The sequence below is a fragment of the Euprymna scolopes genome, chromosome 23 (genome assembly GCF_053919585.1).
Source record: "Euprymna scolopes isolate OS-2025 chromosome 23, ASM5391958v1, whole genome shotgun sequence".
NCBI lineage: Eukaryota > Metazoa > Mollusca > Cephalopoda > Sepiida > Sepiolidae > Euprymna > Euprymna scolopes.
This window is the reverse complement of record NC_136504.1, coordinates 46,510,415-46,529,794: the sequence shown is the minus strand read 5'-3', so window position 1 is coordinate 46,529,794 and position 19,380 is coordinate 46,510,415. Positions and strand designations below refer to the sequence as shown.

The 19,380-nt window shown below is 32.7% G+C and overlaps 1 protein-coding gene and 1 pseudogene across 1 annotated transcript in view; both read right to left on the bottom strand.

The window, feature by feature from the left end:
- Positions 1–19,380, bottom strand: part of LOC145245873 (polycomb group RING finger protein 3-like) — a 189,199-nt gene that overhangs the window by 133,101 nt on the left and 36,718 nt on the right. The gene's annotated exons all lie outside the window — the stretch shown is intronic.
- On the bottom strand, positions 10,826–10,944 carry LOC145246390 (5S ribosomal RNA; annotated as a pseudogene).

Below are 19,380 nucleotides of genomic sequence, written 5' to 3'. Positions count from 1 at the left end.
GAAGCAAAATTGGTGCCTGTTGACTTGTTATAGACAGCTCATATCATGGCAATCAACACAGTGAATGCGACGAGAAGTGCTGGGTGAGGAGGAATAACGTTAATATAACCGCATTTTGGAAAGGATTTTTTGATTGGAAGTGTCTTCGCTTGACGGATACTTTGATTCTATCGATTTTGTTGCAGTTGCTTAAAACATTTTACTGTTGAATCTGTATAATCATTTATTTAACTTTTTTTTTTTTAATTTCTTCTTTAAATGAAAATCACTCTAGACAAGGCAAGAAGCCATCTTCTTCTATAATATAAATCTTACCTGTTTGTTTAAATGTATGTATGCATCTCTGCCTAAAACTTTCGACAGAGGCGATGGATTTTCACGAGATCGGCATTGTTTTGAAGCTTGACCCTTTGGACGACAAATATCGAAAAATTGGCTAAAAACATTAATTCCTTCACCTTCAACCGGGCACTTTTCTACAAGGAGGGGTCGTTTTTTTTATTATTATTAATTGTTAATTATTAATTATTATTATTATTATTATTATTATTATTATTCTGGTGTTTTGGATATGATTTTTGACATTTCCTTCTGATAATTGTAATATAGGAAAACTAAAATCTGTCTTTGTATTTTGGCTGTATTAGTGTTAACGAAACGATCCGTTAAGATATGGATTTAAAAAATGGTGACTTGAATCCAACTTTCTCTCATTTATTTATGTATGTGTGAACAGTAAATCTGTCTACTTATTTAATGTACAATGTACTTGCGTTGACCCACTGGACCACAGTCCTTTAATAACAAAAAATGAACACATACAGAGGTTATTGAGTGCACAGTCGAACCTGTGAGTGGAATTCATTTTAGCAGCTTACAATAATACAGTTGTAATCTCTCGGCCTTCATCTTGAAAGAAAAGAATGGCTACAAATGAGATTCGCAGAGCTGTTAACAAACTGGGATTGAGTTTGATAACATCATAAAAGAGAAGGCGGGGGATGAATAAATTCTACAGGGACACCTCTAAAAATGACCGGCTGCAATTTATGTAATCATAGCTTTTATCTTATTTCAGACCATCCTTCAGAATAACTAGAATACCCGTGCCAGGGCGGGTAAAATAAATTCTACAAAATGAGCAATTTTGCGCCAATTTTATGCCCCCCCCTCCCTACAAAGATTAAAATAAACATATAATGATACTAAACGTTATGTCAAGAATCCTTGTTCAAATTTGGATCAAAATCTGTTACATGATTTGGATTCTAGAATGCATAAAAAATTTAAGGCTTATAGAGTCTTAAGAAATTGAAATTCAGAGAATATTGCTTTATTGGTGGATTATAACTAGGAGTCAAATCCAATGCAAATCTGAAATATTGGCATTTTCAAATGGAAGGTCGTGCCCATATTCTTTTCTGACATTCAAAGAAACTGAAATTTTGGGAATATTTATTAATCTTTTGCAATAAAATTGGATCCGTGCCTGTTTGTTCACAGTATACGTCATATACGGCCTCATAGCAGATAATATACAGTGTGTCCCAAAATGATCTGACACATTTGTAGGTAAAAAAAAAAAAAAATTAAATAACAAATAAATAAAAAAACGTTTTTTTTTGTTTGTTTTTTTTTAAATCTACGTAGAATGACATTTTATTTTAATTAGGTCAAACTTCATTTATATCTATATTTATGCATTTTTTTAAAAGAAAATATTCTCAATATTCTTTGTGTGGTGATATTGGTTGGCCCATAAGATCGCCTGATCCAAACCCCCGCGATTTTTTTTTTAATGAGAATATTTGAAGTAAAAAGTATTCAGCCACTGCCCTCAATCTCTTGAAGAATTAAAACGAGCTATTCGTTCTGAAATTACTGCTATTTCACCCGAAACGATGCATCGAGTTATTGAAAACTTTCGTGAAAAAAGAAAGAACTTTCTACTCTGGACACATTTATAAATTATTTTCCAGAGTTGGAAGGAACCTAAAGTTCTTTCCTTCTTCACTCGCATGTGGTCTGTAGCTTGTTTTCTCAGCATTTTTCAACTAAATCCTGAGTATGTTCCCTGAAATAGAGACGAAGCGTTGATAACCATTTATTTATTTTAGGTTTTCCTATTCATTCGTGTGTGTGTGTATGTGTATATATATATATACATATATATATATATATATATATATATATATATATATATATATATACCTATTTCTGTAGAAATATATTTTCTTATTATATATCAATCCTTATATAAGAAGCTCAATGTGAATACAGAACAATATATAGAATAAATGACAAAAATTTATATTCCAAAATACATGATGTTGATAATTTTTATATTTTATTCCTTTAAATCAATTGATCCTTACAATTCTTAACAGTGTCTGTTTCGTATCGCAAAATCAATCACTTAATTATTATATCGATTAGTGAATCTATTATGCCCTTAACTCATCAGAAGAAATAGCAACAATCAATCCATCAAAAGGAATTAAAATGTGATACGACATGGTGAGAATCCGAAAGTTTGGAAGAGAAGTTGCAGTTACCTTTATATTTTACCATTACGCCATCTTGGATTTTAATGAAACACTGTCAAAAACTGTAAGGATCAATTAATGTAAAGGAATAAAATATAAAATTGTCAACATCATGTATTTTGGAATAAAAAGTTATGTCATTTATTCTATATATATATATATATATATATATATATATATATATACCTACTTACAATGCCTCCCCACGGGGCAGTTAGACACCAGGGTCGTTGTTTTAACGTGGAGAAAAGGTACAAAAATAAAAATTGCCTCAGTCGTGAAGGATTTCTCCTCCACTGAAAGAGAACGAGAAATGGAAGTGCTCACTGCTGCATCTGAAGAACAGATACTAAACATTGATCTTGGCCAAAAGGCCAAGTCGCCTATATATATATATATATATATATATATATATATATATATATATAATGATAGCCTATATATATACACACACACACATTATATATATATATATATATATATATATATATATATATATATATATAGTTAGATAACAACTTATTGAGAACAGTGCATTGAATAACTCAAACTCAGCATTACAAAAATAAACTGACGTTGTTGTTCATTGTAAGTCTACCTTCCCCAGAAGAACGCAGATTCCGATGACCTGATATGACTAAAGTGTCCAAGAGAATAGAAGCAAAGTTACTACTTTTGTTCTCTCTTATTTTATTTCATGCGCAGGCGCCCGACTAATCACTTGACCTTTAAATCGGTTCACTACCCCACTTGTGTACTCTGCGACTTGTTGGCCCATATCCCGTTTTAAAAGGTCAACCTCATTGTTTTATTTTCCATTTGCACCACTCTGGTACAAGTGTTGCCTTGAGTTGTGTAGGGTCCTCCATTCACAAATGTGCATCAGCAGTGTTAAGAACTTCTACAAACATCTGCTTGGTGATGGACATGTGTGGTGCAGTTCATTAATTATAACAGGGCCATTCCAAAAGTAAAGCCTCCTTTTTCTTTTCTTTTTTTTTTTTTTTTTTAAATTCAAAAACTTGAAGAGCTATAAAGACGGGAGTTAAAACCATTAAAACTAGCAAGCTTTTGTGTTCCCTAATTTATTTTTCTACATATTCATGATCATTCTCAATGCACTTTTGCCAACAATGAACGATAGTTATGCACGCGCATCTGGAGCACGCTTCGTCAAACACGAGTCATTTTAAAAGTAAAGCCTCCTATTTCGTTTTTTAATTTAAAAAATTAAAGAATTACGAAGACGAGAGTAATACCGTTAAAACGAGCAATGTTTTGTACTCCAGAATTTATTTTTCTACAGAGTCACTACCATTCTGAATGCACTTTAATTAAAAATTCAATGATGCATCTCTACTTCTGATGCACATATCATGACAGGGGTTGTTTTCTTAGAGCTTCACCCAGTCAATATCTGCAACAAAGAGATGAAACTTTCAGGTCATGAATGCATAACCATAACAAAGCAATTTGCAATGCCTCTGTTCTATTCAGGTAAAAAATAATTTTTAAAAAGGTGAAACATGCATGGTTCCCCGTGAGTGCACAGTGAACGAGGAAAAAAAAAATAACTAAGTTCAGCATTTGCCCTCCCCCATTTAGCCCCAAAAGTCCCCAAGGGACGTCAAATCCTGGTGAAAATGAACAAACGGTACAGTTTTAGGCCTCAACATATGTAAATTTGAGTTCTGCATCATGTAAAAAAAAAAAAGAAGTCCATTATTTGCACACACACCCCCCATTAGCCCCAAAAGTGCCCAAGGCGTTAACATATGTAAATTTGAGTTCAGCACCATGCAAAACTGCTAAATAGACATACATAGAAAATTTTGGATAAATATGATAAAATAGTCCCCAAAATGGAATGTTTTTATTAGCCCTAACAGAACCCCTGGGGCACACCAAAGAGTTATCGTGAAGTATAGACAAACAAAACTATATAGAAATCAGTTAGTTACAACTTTTCAAAAAGTTTTATAAAAATCCAAGGCATCATTTTTTTAATAAGCACAAAAGTGTCAATTTTAGCCATTTTAACCTGGAGGGGCAACCAGAGTTTTCCCGGAAAATCCATTCTGTTACTTTTTTACTTATATCATGTTTAATGTTTGTGCAAAATTTTTTTAAATTCCAAAACGTAGTTATTAAGAAAAGTATGAACGAACAAGGGTGAATTTACAGGTCCACCCTCCTTTTGTCAGGGGACCAAAAATAGAAAATATTACTTTTGGAATATCTCTCATATATTTTATGTGAATAAAAAAAGCCTTAGTCTAAACTGCCAACACAAGTTCATCAGTTCTAAGAGCTCCTCGTTGTATGATAACTTACAGAGGCTCCTGCTCCAAGCTGTATAGTGGCTAAGTGGTTAACGACACGGAATGAAAACTTAGGTGTATAAGTTCAAACCCAGTTCGTTCCAAAGAAAGATTTTCAATAAACCTACACTGAACCATATTGTCTAACTTCTTACAGAGAAGGTTAATAAAATTACAACTTTTATCTTATTTTTTTTAATTTCTAAAATAAAGTAAGAAATTATTCCCCACCTGTTTTCCCCTCTCTTTCCTCAAAACCTTCTTTCTCTTCTTTCCAGTCCATTCCTTTCTAGCTGAACACACCCACACACAATTCTTTATATACTAGATTCCTCAAGGAACATTTTCTTTTCAATTTAGTACATAATAATGCTGAAAAATTGACTCTCTCAGATGAAACCAGGCCCAGTTTACTCATAAAGAATAAATAATTTTTTTCTAAATTTTAAATTTTATTTATTTATAATAGACTCCTGTAGGAATTAGTAGACATTTTTTTTTCCAAATTAGTACATAATAATGCTGATAAACTGACTCCACCTGACGAAACCTGGCCCAGTTTATCCCCACCCCTAGAATAATTTTTTTCTAAATTTTAGATTTTATTTAACTGAGGTAACACTGATCAAGGAAATACCAAATTTGTGGGTATTTGTTTTGTCATTTCTAATTTTTAGCCAGACATACACACAAGCAACTGCCCTATATATTATAGATTAGCGAGGGGGGGGGGGGCAGCGTTGCCCGGTCATAAAAAAAAAAATTGTGACAACTGTGGGGGGGGGGACCTCGGAGCGGGTACGAGGGTGCGGTATTAAAAAAAAAAAGCAACGGGACTTGGGTGCCATCAGCAAGAAGCAAAAATGAAAGCAAAATTTTGTAAGCCAAAAAAAAGAAAAAGAAAAGAATGACACATGCTGGGCGTGAACTTGCATAACTTAAGTTAGTAACCGAACGCTTTTATCAACGGGCACACCAGGACACAGATGTTACAACATATCAAATTTAGCTATTTGAAACAAAAGAAAGTATCGATGATTCGCGCATGTGTGATTTGCAAACCGCATTGAAAGCAAGGTTTTTATCTGACTCCCTTCAAAGAAAATAACATTTCTACATAAAATAATCAACGATTTTTTACAATTTTTCAATATATTTTGTCCAAGAGATTACTCTTTCTAACGATGCTGGGTTGGTGCCTGTACGATGTAAATATGAAAAAAATTTTAACACACACACACACGTTTGAGATTTATTCAATAAATTATTTCAGCATAGTCTGTAAACTACAGAAAAAAATTTTTTTTTTAAATGGGCTCTTTTAAAATTTGTTTCTGTTACGTTTAAAATCTTAATACCAAAAATACAAGATATATATTAAAACAAAAACGATGAAGACGCTATTAGGTGGAATTGAAACTAAAATGTTCAGGTCTGCAGCTTTTTACTACCAACTGAGCTAGTTGCAATAATCATAAAAAAAAAAAAAAGTTTGAAATTAACGTTTTCTAGTGCTTATAAGAAAAAGAAATATACACACGTGTAGATGAAACACACTAATGAAAGTACAAAGAAATTTGAAAACGAATAGTTTGCCATTTCTACCTATAAGGAATTAATTTTTTTTATCTAAATTGTAAATCTTATACATCTTGGGAAATGCCGATCAAGAAAATAACTCTACAGGGTTTTGATTGGTATTTTTGGAATTTTAATAACGCACACAGACATGAAAAATACATGCAATAACAATACTTATAGAAAAGACCGAAACGAGCAAGATCGTCATCTATATATATAAAAGCAAAAATGTATGTGTGTATGTTTGTGTGTCTGCTAAAAACTTTCGACAGACAACGATAATTCACAAACTCAGTAACGTTCATTTTTTCACCCCGAAATCGACAATTTTCGACAGGGGGGAGGGGGGTCAACAAAAACGGCCCTCTCATGACGACGACGGGTTCTACGCATGCGCTAGATGACGTCATGACCTGATTTACTTTAAATAGTTGAAAAACTGACTAAATTTCAGGTACATTGTGTTAGGTCAGTTGATCAGCGCGTTGGTTCGTTATCTAAACATTTTGGGTTCGAATTGTGGTGTGAGATATCTTTTGTTTTTTTTCGATTTTTTAAAGCCATTTTTCATGTAATGATCGTTTTTCTGGGTTTTTTTTTTTTTTTTTACTTCGCTTATTCACCCCCGATCACACACCCAAAAACACCCGGGTATCCACCGATTTTTTTTAATTTTAATATCGAAACAGGCCACTGACGTCATCGTCGTAATGCTCGACGAGTTCCGTGCGCGCACCTGTCAATTTAAACATCTTTCAGTAACTCATTCTGGCTGGCCGATTTTATTTTCAAACTTCGCCTTAGGGCTTTGAGTTCGATCCTACACCACCCCGTTTTTTTTTATTTAACACCACACACACCTCCAAACACCCGGGCAACACCGGGTATCCCCGCTAGTCTTTAATATAAACTCGTCTGTCTGTTTAAATGTATGTATGTGTTTGTATGTTTGTATGTTTGTATGTCTACCTAAAACTTTCGACAGAGGCGATGGATTTTCACATGATCGGTATCGTTTTGAAGCTCAACCCTTGGGACGGCAAATAACAAAAAACTGGCTAAAAACATTAATTCCTTCATCCTCAACTGGGCACTTTTCTACAAGGAGGAGTCACTTTTTTTGGCGATATTTTCGAAAGTCATCCTCTCTTTTCGATTGACTAGCCTTAATTTAAACTGTCACTACTTTCAGTTTGGCGATGGACGCAACGGCAAAGATGCCATGTTTTTTTGGGGGGGGGTTCACATTCTTTTCCTCCTTCGCAGTACAGGTTCGAGCCTGCCTGCCTTCCTGCTACCACTTTTTTTTTTTTTTTTTTTTTTTTTACTCAACACACACCTCCAGGCACCTAGGCTAGTTTGAGAGAAGGTGCATAGAAGAAGAAAGGGTGAAGTCAAATGAATCACAGATATGTTTCTGCACCTTGTCAAGAACCCTCAAATAGGACAGGAGTTCACCAACCCTAATATGACAACAGTACTCCATACATGGTTTGATAATAGATTTGTAGAGATAGAGAGCAGTCTCAGATGTGAGAAAATGTTTGGAACGATAGCGAGAACTGACTTTACAGGAAGCAAAAAAGAATAATGGATCTACAGAAAGATTTAATGAGAACGAAAGACCGAGAAGTTTCCTCAAGAGCAGAGCCATCAATGAGAATTTCAGGAAGAAATGGGACACAGCTACAATTGGAAGACATGGGTTGGTTCTTAACAAAATTAAACAAAACAAGCCATACATGGTCTGATAGTAAGTACACGCGTACAGGTAGAGAATAGCCTCAGGTGTGAGAAATCCAACTTTTTCTTGGAGTTTACACATTAGATCCATTGTTCTTTCTACTTCTAAAATCGGTTCAACCTATCGCTCCAACCACTTCCTCACGCCTGAGTAAAAAGAAAATTAATTTCTATAATGGATCTAATGCATGGGCTACAAGAAAGATTTCGATGAGCGAGAAAGACCAAGTTTTCGAATCGATTTCTCTTCAGGAGGAGAATTTCAGGAGGGAAAAAAATCGACATGATTAAACGATAGGAACTGAGTTTTAACAGGATTAAATGAAACAAGCCATTTTGTACATCAATCCATAACCAAGAATAAACAGATTATAATTAATCATTATTTTTATTACTGTCAAAAGCAAATGGGTTATTTAAAACCATTTTATTTATTAGCCTATTAATTCCAGACAAATCTTATCACCCCCTTTCACACCCCATATTTTAAGCTTGTTACTGCATGCCAGTAGATGACTTATTGCTTCTGGGCTTGTTAGAAAAATTGATTCATTATCCAGACAAAATGTGAGAAAAGAGTGTATCAAAACATCCTGTACCTCTCATCCACTTCCTTTTCCTTTTTTTATATATATTACACGGTTGAGGTGAGCCACTGTGGCTTCATGAAAACTACACAATAAACTTTTGTCAATTATCAGAGCCTTATTTCCACAATTATATCGCTCATTATCTAACACATAAAGTTGGATTTTCAAAAGCCAGACCTAAATAGCATTTAAGTTGGCAAATTAAACTTTGCTTTCGACAAGCCAATTTTTTTTTATATGTTATTGTTTATGTTGTTGAGCATCATACATTCATTTCGAATGGTTGGTTGGTTGTTTTTGTTTTACGGCATATCAACCCTTTTCGGGTTATTTAATGCCGAATCCAAAGATTTTGAAGAAAAAAAATTTAATAGAATATATTTGTTTTTTTTTTTCAAGTGGGTTTCTATTCAACCCATAGTTGGGACCCTAACAGGTACTACCACTCCAGGTCAGAGTGGACCTGGGAGCAATGGTAATTAAAGGGTGGTTCCACACTCCCCAAAGCCCACAAGCCGGGGTCTCACCATCGGATATAGTTTAAGGTCATATCCAGGACCGGTTCTCAAATGGAAGAATTGATGAAATATTTTTTATATAAAAATAAAACATTAAATTACAAATTAAAAAGTGGGGGTATGCCTGGCTGGAAGCCCAATGTGATAATTTGCCTTTATCCACCCCTCTCCTTAAGACGACCTCCTTCCTTCTTAATGTTTCCTCTACAGTACCTATTTACAATGCCTCCCCACGGGACGGAGTTAGACACCAGGGTCGTTTTTTAACGTGGAGAAAAGGTACAAAAATAAAAATTGTCTCAGTCGTGAAGGATTTCTCCTCGACTGAAAGAGAATGAGAAATGGAAGTGCCGCATCTGAAGAACAGATACTACACTTTGATCTTGGCCAAATCTACAGTAGACAAAATTTCATGTTTTGACACCTTCCCTCCCAACTTCATTGATGATTTCAAATTTCTTCACTCCCCCTCCCCTTTCTAATGACAATGTAATCATACTAACCCCTTTTCCGTTTCTCTGTTCTTTGTTTTCCTTTTCTTTTCCTTTTTCATCCTGTTAAGTCTAGACATTTTCTTTCCCCCTTATCGCTTCCTATGTTTGAAGTCTAAAATGTCACTTAACCGACCCCTATATTTCATCAATTTTTCCATTCGAGAACCAGACGCTTTCAGTGGTACAAAGACTTTATGACGTCGTCTGACGAGGACGTTTGATTATTACTAGAGCTATGACAACAGCATATTCTTTTCATTGTTTTGACTCTCGAGTATATATCCGACACAGTTAGACACAATCAACCGAGAACCACATCACTCAACATAAAAACATAAAATATCAATGGATATATACCTGAGAATCAAAACAAGGAAAAGAATATACTGTTGTCATAGCCCTAGTTATTACAAACCAATTGTCTGAAACATTAGCATGTTCAGTGTAGCGACTATGTAATATTTATCTATATAAATATATATTTTGCTCTTTTTATAGTGCACTCTTAATAACTTCGTTTTTATTCACAAGTTTCCCCTCTTGATTGGTATATATATATATATATATATATATATATATATATATATATATATATATATATATATATATATATATATATATTACTTCAATACAATAGTTAAATGTAATGTTTTTTGTCAATCAATTATATATTTTTATTTGTGTACGAACAGAAAAAATATAAAAACACCATAACTTTTACATAGTATATAAATCAAACAAATTTGGTCACAATTTTTACAGTCGTAATTCAAATTATATAGATCTATATAAAATAAACCTAACCTCACAAATCGTTAACTTATAACGAATACACTATCTTATAAAAACCTAATCAAATGCATTATTTGTATTACTAACCCAATTCGGATCTAACTGACTTCCTCCAAAGGGGGAAGTCTCATGGGAGTATGACATTCACAAGCGGTCCCCAGTCACATGTATATTCCCATTAGGGGAGATGACGATGTTAAATTTTTGCAACTCTTGCAGAGAGGTGTGTCGACGTCCTCCTACATACAGCACCTGAAATTCCCAAATTGGTCGCCCATTTTAGTAATAACCAGGCTCAACGTTGCTTAACTTCGGTGATCTGACGGGAACTGGTGTGTCAACGTGATTATGCTGTACTCAATGCATTTAATGCAGGCTTTAAAGTAAGCTTTAAATCTATTTCCAAATTGCAAGTGAAATGATAAATTGATTTCTTTCTTTTCTGCATGGCTTTATGTAAAAGATTTAAAAATTAATGTTTATATATATATATATATATAATTTAAAGGAGATTAGAATAATAGTCTAAAGAGCTAAGTGTATTTTAATGTAATAGTGAAATTACTAGTTTAATTAAAATACAGGAAAAGCTCGTTGTAATTTAGATATATAATAAGCTCGATAGTTAAATGTCCTAGAGCTAATTCAATATTAAGTAATGTGATTTATAATTTAAAAGTTTTAAAATTTTTTAAAATAACAATCAAAATTTAATTAAATTAAAAATCAGTTTCATAAGAAGGAACAACAACAAAGTCAAAAAAAAAACAAAGTTGACTTTGTTGTTGTTCCTTCTTATGAAACTGATTTTTAATTTAATTAAATTTTGATTGTTATTTTAAAAAATTTTAAAACTTTTAAATTATAAATCACATTACTTAATATATATATATATATATATATATATATATATATATATATATATGAACCAGATTATCCATCCTTGGCCAATGGATCAGTATACGTTATAGCTAGCTATGGAATAGTGAGTATACAGAACTAATGAATAAACTTGAGATCGTGATGGAAAGAAAATATTTTTACCAATTATGTAAATAGACCAAGACTATATATCTATATATCTATAAAAGTGTGTGTGCGTGTCTATGTACATTTCCCTACGCAATAACTCTGTCAATTTTTAGTCTACAGACTCGAAATTTGATATACAGGGTACTGAGATTTGAGAAAATCGATGTGATCGGTTTCTGGCCAGAAATTTGGCGATTAAGGGGTTAAAGTTCAATGCTTTGACCTTTGAGAACTCTACCAAACTCCTCTGACAATTTTGGGTCTATGCATTTGAAATTTTAGATATAGGTTCCTTGGACATGGATCTAACTTAATAACTTTATTTGAGCCCAAAACAATAAATTTTAAGGGGTCATAATAGGGGTCAAAGTTTTAAAAAATTGACCTCTGCGGTCTCTTCCAAATTACTCAGACAATTTCTGGTCTAAATATTTGAAATTTTACATAAAGGGTATTCAGAGATAGGGTAAGCTTTTTCATCAGTTTGGGTCGAAAACTTTTAGTTACCAATATATAAATGTATGTCTGTTTGCATGTCTGCCTTAAACTTTCAATAGAGGCGACGGATTTTATCAAGATCAGTATCGTTTTAAAGTTCGACCTTTCATATGACAAATATCGAAAAATTGGCTAAAAACATTAATATCTTCCCCTTCAACTAAGCACTTTTTTACAGGAGGGGGGGCACTTTTTTCGCGGATATTTTTGAAAGTTATCCTCTCCTTTAGATTGTCTTGGCGGTGGTTGTAACAGCATAAACGTTTGGTTTTACCCCATTCTTTTCCTCCTTTGCGGTATGGGTTCGAGCCTGCCTTCCTACTACCACTTTTTTCTTTTTTGCTCAACATACACATCCAAACACCCGGGCTGAAATGCTAGTATATATATATATATATATATATATATATATATATATATATATATATATATATATATATGAGAATAATGTTATAGTATTCCGACAAAATAGAGAAATAAAAAGGAACAAACCAAGTTATGTGTTCATCAACGTTTCGCCTTTATTTCGATATTTCCTCTGGATTTTATAGAGGAAGTCTAGAAATAAAGACGAAACGTTGATGAACACATACCTCGGTTTGTTCCTTTTTATTTCTCTCTCTTTATATATATATATATATATATATATATATATATATATAATATAAAACTGAATGTCTGTATGTGTGTGTGTGTCTGGTCACGAATAGGCTCCTATATGGTTGACTATTTTAAAAAACTGATTACATATAATGATAGAAGATGTATCGAGACACAGGAATGAGTATGTTTTATCTGGCAGCACGGTGGTTCATTAAAATTGTGGGGTCTTCGTTCGCGCCTGGTCCACAAAGTATGGAAATAAAAAATTTAAAAATTAAAAAAAAAACGTTTACAGGTGTTTTTGATATAGATGTACATAAGAATACTTTGATAAGTATGTTTTAACTTCAATAGGGATGGTATAATAAAATTGTGGGGTCTGCGTTCGCGCCTGGCCTCCATAGAATGGAGATAGGCACAAAATTTAATAATGACTTTTCATATCTATCTGCATAAGTATACTTTGATAATTATGTTTCAGTTTGAAGAAATATGGTATAATAAAATTATGGGGTGTTTGTTCGCACCTGACCTCCATAGAATGGAAATATGTCACAAAGTTTAACAAGGTTTTTTAATATAGTTCTACAGAATATTGTGATAAGTGTTTCAGTGTGAACAGGCATGGTATAATAAATTATAGGGTTTATCTATTTTATTTTTACTTTCATCATATTTTGCTTTGATTTTGATACCCCCAAATTCGAAGCTATCTCTTTACAACCCTTCCTTTTCAATTTCATAACCAATCATACATTCATAAATCAGAGTCCATTTTCTGTAGGCTGTTTTTGAATCCAGTCAACGATGGGTACTTTTGCTAGTATATATATATATATATATATATATATATATATATATATATATATATATAGAGAGAGAGAGAGAGAGAGAGAGAGAGAGAGAGAGAGAGAAAGAGAGAGAGAGAGAGAGGGAGAGAGATTTGTTACATAATAGAAACATTCGTATGAAAGTATATTAAAATAAAAAAAATTATAGATAGATTTCTGAGTGGTTTCAAAATTAAACCTAGTTATACCCCCAATATATGTGTGTGATTATCTTCACTCGATTTGATATATATATATATATATATATATATTATTAATTGAATTTTTTTTTTTTGCTATAAGGTGCAGCGAACGAAGTATTATGGCATCCATTCGATGCACAATTAGGAATTCATACTGATTAGTCACTACAACACTACAGTACTCTCTAAGTATCGCATAGAGCACTTATAAGTTAACCGTTATAACTTTTGCCCGTTTTGACAGGCTAAAAAGTCTATTGTTTGCATAATCTTCAACATATTAATAAACATTTCCAAGTAATTTTAACGTCTTTAAACTGCCAATTACGGAGTTTAATGCAATAAAAAGACCTTAAAATAGTTTAAATCGTCACAAAAAAAAAAAAAAAAAAAAAAAAAAAAAAACTAAAGCAAACACCTAGAAAAGTAACTGCTACTGCGTTTGGTTACAGTTACAGTGAAAAATTCATTTTTAAAATTAAAGGGAACTGCGCTAGGTGTATCAGAATTTTTGTAGGAATTTTTGACACCCCTAACACGAAACTGTGAATAAAATATAAAAAACTCGTAATTTCTCTTTTAAAAGTGGGTTGTTTATTTTCTTTATGGATTATACTTCCAAAATAAACTATTAAAGTTGCTTTAAAATTAATAGAAATATTTTTTTTATTTTTTAAAAAACAGTAGTGAATTTTACGAACTCAATATTTTTCAATTTTTAAACTTTAAAAATCTATCAAAATTTTTCTATTGATTCTATTTTTACGATATTTTCAGGGAAATGTGAAATTTTATGCTCTTTCCAATAAACCGAATATAATATTTTAGACAAACGTTTTTTTTTTTTAATTCACGCCCCCCCCCATTTTCAAGTGTCTATTAAAAAGTAAATAATTAATTTATCACCAAAGTTTTATATATCACAAATTGAAGAGAAAAGGTCAATAAATAATATATTCAAATTTAAAAAAAAAAAAAAGTAGTGTTTTTTAGAAATTTACCTGTAAAGTTCGAAGTTTAAAACTTTTTTTTTTTTAAACCACGTTGTTTGTTTTTTCTTTTGTTTTTTTTTTGGTTTTTTTTAATGAAACCTTGGTCCTTGCTCCTTTAATTGAAAAAAAATTAGGGCTTGAATTACATTTTTCGAGGAGTTATAAGCTTAGAAAGATGGGGTGGAATTATTCACTATTTTTCACGAAATTTCTGACACACCTAGCACTGCGCTTTTTGTCTTAACAAACCGGTTAACTATGATATGTCATTTTTACTTATTGTACGATTTTTATGTTCCATGTATAAAAAAAAAAAGTTATATGTTATTATGTGTTGATAGTAGTTTTTTTTTATTAACACACTTTCAACGACTGGGCAAGCTGATCTGAGTTTTATATATATTAGTAATTTAAACGTCTTTAAACTGTCAATTACAGATAATATAAAAGACTTTAAACGTAAACAATTGTTTCATTTTTGTTTGAAAACGATTTTAACTTGCAATGAAAATACAATCAAAATCGTTTTAAACAATTTGGGACGCTAAAAACGTACATTGTTTTTACTATCTTCAGTTTTATATCATTTTATTTATATTAGAATTCTTAAAAAGTAATATACAAAAAGCTACGGAAAAAAATGAAATACGGAAAAGCCAGATTCGTAAATGAGCCCGATTCTGAAATGAAAAGGAAATAGTAATCATACACTAAAGATAGTTTATAACAAGTAAACTCTTTGTTTGGATGGATGAATAACGCGTAATGTAAAAAAAAAAAAAGCAAACGGCTTTATAGTTTGGTTTTCATTTGCATATTTTAAACGCAAAAACAAAAAGAATTAACAAACCTTTAATCGCATAATCTGACCTTTGCCCTCGTGGGGATGCAAGTAAATATGATTATTTTTATCCATTCTATTTTTATAATACATTAATATAAAATTTACTTAGTATTTTAGCTTCAACATTCAACGGCAAGTTATGAAAAAATTATTTGTGTATTTTATTATTTTAAATGAAAAAAAAAAAAGTAAAACATTTAAATGGCACGATTTTTTTTTTATATTCGTTTTATTCGCAAGGAGTGTAGAAAAATAAAATGTATAAACCTATTTAAAAATAAATAAAATAAGAAAGAAGACGATCCGTAAATTGTCGATTTAAAAAAAAGCTTTTCTGGCCTTGTTTTATTTATTTACACATGCGCTGAATTTTTAAAACCAGAACTCATAAACTGGAACCGGATGGACGGTTTCAACGCCCAAGCAAGACGATTTTAGTCTTATATTATAATAGATAGATAAATGTGCGAGATTTTATGTTTGGAACAAGGTTATGTCTGAAATGCTTATAATTTTAAAATAATGTTTAAAGTATTTCAATTTTGTCAGAAGGAATAGCGAGTCATGTGTGTGTGTGCGCATATATATGTATGTGTGCATATATATATATATATTATATATATATATATATATATATATATATATATATGTGTGTGTGTTTTTAAATCTCCGAAACAGCTACATGGTAAGCAGCTGATGATCCCCGTTTTCTATTTACAAAATTTTAGTTAAGGTTTTCTCTTTTCATCCTTATGTAGTTAAATTCTGTTTTAAAATTGAAGACTTTTGCGAAATCGGCTTATGCAAGTGCTAAGTATTTCTATTTAACTTTAGTTTAGACCCTTTTTTTTTTTTTTTTTTTCTTATATAAATGAATTCTCCTTTGTCATTATACACTTTTTAGAAGTCGGATTATGTAGGTGCTAAGTCTGCGATAGGATAAAATTAATATTTTTTTTCTTCCGGGGAATTTAAACTGCATTCTTTATTTTTATTTTTGCATTTTCTTTTTTGTTTTATTCAAAGCTCCTTTAGACTAATATATATATATATATATATATATATATATATATATATATATATATATGTATGTACACACACATACATATATATATGCACACACACCCACACACACATATATATGCGCACACATACACACATATATGCGCACGCACACACATATATATGCACACACACACACACATATGCGCACGCACACACATATATATATGCGCACGCACACACACATATATATATATGCGCACACACACATATATATATGCGTACACACACATATATATATGCGTACACACACACACACATATATATATGCGTACACACACACACATATATATATGCGCACACACACACACACACATATATATGCACACACACATACACATATATATGCACACACACACACACACATATATATGCACACACACATATATGCACACACACATGTATGCACACACACATACATACATACATACATACATACATAGATATGGAGAGCGATAACACTGTTTGTGTTTGTTATGACTAGAAATCTGGCCAAGTGCCAAAACGTGGATCAAGCACAAAGAAACTGAGTGAACTACAAGCATAAAAAATGTTTAACAACACAAAGTTATTCACAAGGGACTGAAAAAGAAGGGGGAGTTATTCCTATTAACAGAGACAGCTTTCCTCCGAGAACAATAAAAAAGCCCTCTTGGGTTCTACTGAAATGAAAGGAGTTGTTACAAACACACACACTAAAGCATGGAGATACAGAAATAAAAAATATACATCACATGTCTATATTGAAATAAATTATTTATATATATATATATATATATATATAGCATTTTCACTTTGATGTAGGGGGCTACTATCTGAGACATAATTGCAAGGATACTATATGTAGGGAGTTGAGCAGCAAAATATCTACTTACACTTAAACTTCTGCATGTCAGTACAGCAGGAACCCGGAAGGGAATTCCAAAGTATAGCAGTTCTGGGGGAGAAACTGTTAGAGTAGAAAGCTATCTGGCATCTGGGGATCTCTACCGTGTAGGGCTGGGATTTTGCTGCTTGCCAGGTTTGTCAGGGGTATTTACGCAGAGGGGGTACAAGGGCTTGTAGTTTGTCGGAGCATATACAGTTAAAATACTTGTAAAACAGGCAGAGGGATGCAACATTTCATCGATGGGAGAGAGGCTGAAGCCTAGCTGATAGTTCAGGACCTATCAGGTTGGCAACTCTCTTTTGAACTCTGTTCAAGAGCGAGAGATTAGTAGCAGATGCACCATCCCAAATGTGACAACAATACTACATATATGGGCGAATGATGGCCTTATAGAGATACAGGATACTTTCAGGTGTAAGTAACTTTCTAGCAAAGTAGAGAGAGCCCACCTTCCTCGCAGCATCCACGGCAATGCCCTAGATGTATCTGTTCTAACTCAATTTCCCTATGAACGTTAAGCTGATGAGTTTGAATGAAGTACTTTCAGGTAATTTATCATTAGCCATAGCTATTGGTGGTTGAGAAGGTTACTTGCAATTATTAAGGAAAGAAGCTTAGTCTTAGCAGCATTGAATGCTACCATCCATATTTGTTCCCATTCCATTACAGACTGGAGATCTTCCTCTAGGGTTTCTGCTATTGCCTTAGATATGGGTTCATTCGTTTTCCTCTCGTATGTGCCATAAAGCATGGTGTCAGCAGTAAATATAACCATTTCATAGACAATTTTATCAGGGAGGTCATTTATGAATATCAGGAATAATAAAGGTCCAAGGATCGACCCATAGGTACACACCCGCATTTATATCATATTGTTTTAACGTATGTCGATCGAGGACAACTTGGATTCTTCTCTTAAGAATTATGCTAAGTATTCGTCATATAATACGATACGATCCGATTTTCCTGAGAACATCCTCGTGCCATACTCTGTCAAAAGCCTTAGATATATCTAGGGCCACTGCGATACCTTCCCCTTTGTTTTGTCCAATGCATGGTATGTACGTTCAGAGATTACAGTTATGATATAGGAAGTAGAATGGGCTTGCCTAAATCCATATTGTTGGTCAGACAGAAGTTTAGCAATTGTAAGGTGGTGAACTAGAGCTGGAATAATTATGGACTCAAATATTTTGGTGAAAAGTGGGAGGAGGCTAATGGGAGTGATAATTTAATGGGTCAGTTCTTTCACCAAACTTCTTGTAAATTGGTACCACAGAAGCAGTTTTCCAGTAGTCAGGAAAGCAAGATTTGTTAAGACATTTGTTGAAAAGTTTGGAGAGAACTGGAGCAACCTCAGCATAACATTTTTTAAATAGTACAACCGTGATGAAATCAGATCCATATGCTTTTGAGGTGTCTAGGTTTTTTATGATATCATCCACTTCAGAAGGAGTGATTTTCAGATCATCTAATGCGGTTTCTGTCAGCATAGGAAAATCAGGGAGGAAGTGGTTTGCTGAGTCCAATGTAGAGTTTGAGGTAAACCGAGTTGCAAGCATATTAGTCTCATGATTGTTGAATAGTGGGGAAATTATTGATTGTCCATTATTTACTACACTGTTGTAGATTTTCCAGAAGTCATGAGTTCCTAATTTCTGCGCTTCAATGCATTTTCTGGTGGTTTTAGTGTATTCTCTCTTAGCTGTTGCTATTTTTTTCTTGCAATTAATTCTAGCTTCTATAAACTTTTGTCTGTTTCTACTGGACTTATGCTGAATAAATCTGCGGTACACATGTTACCTTTGAGCTATGGCAACTGTGCAAGTAAACCATTGGGGA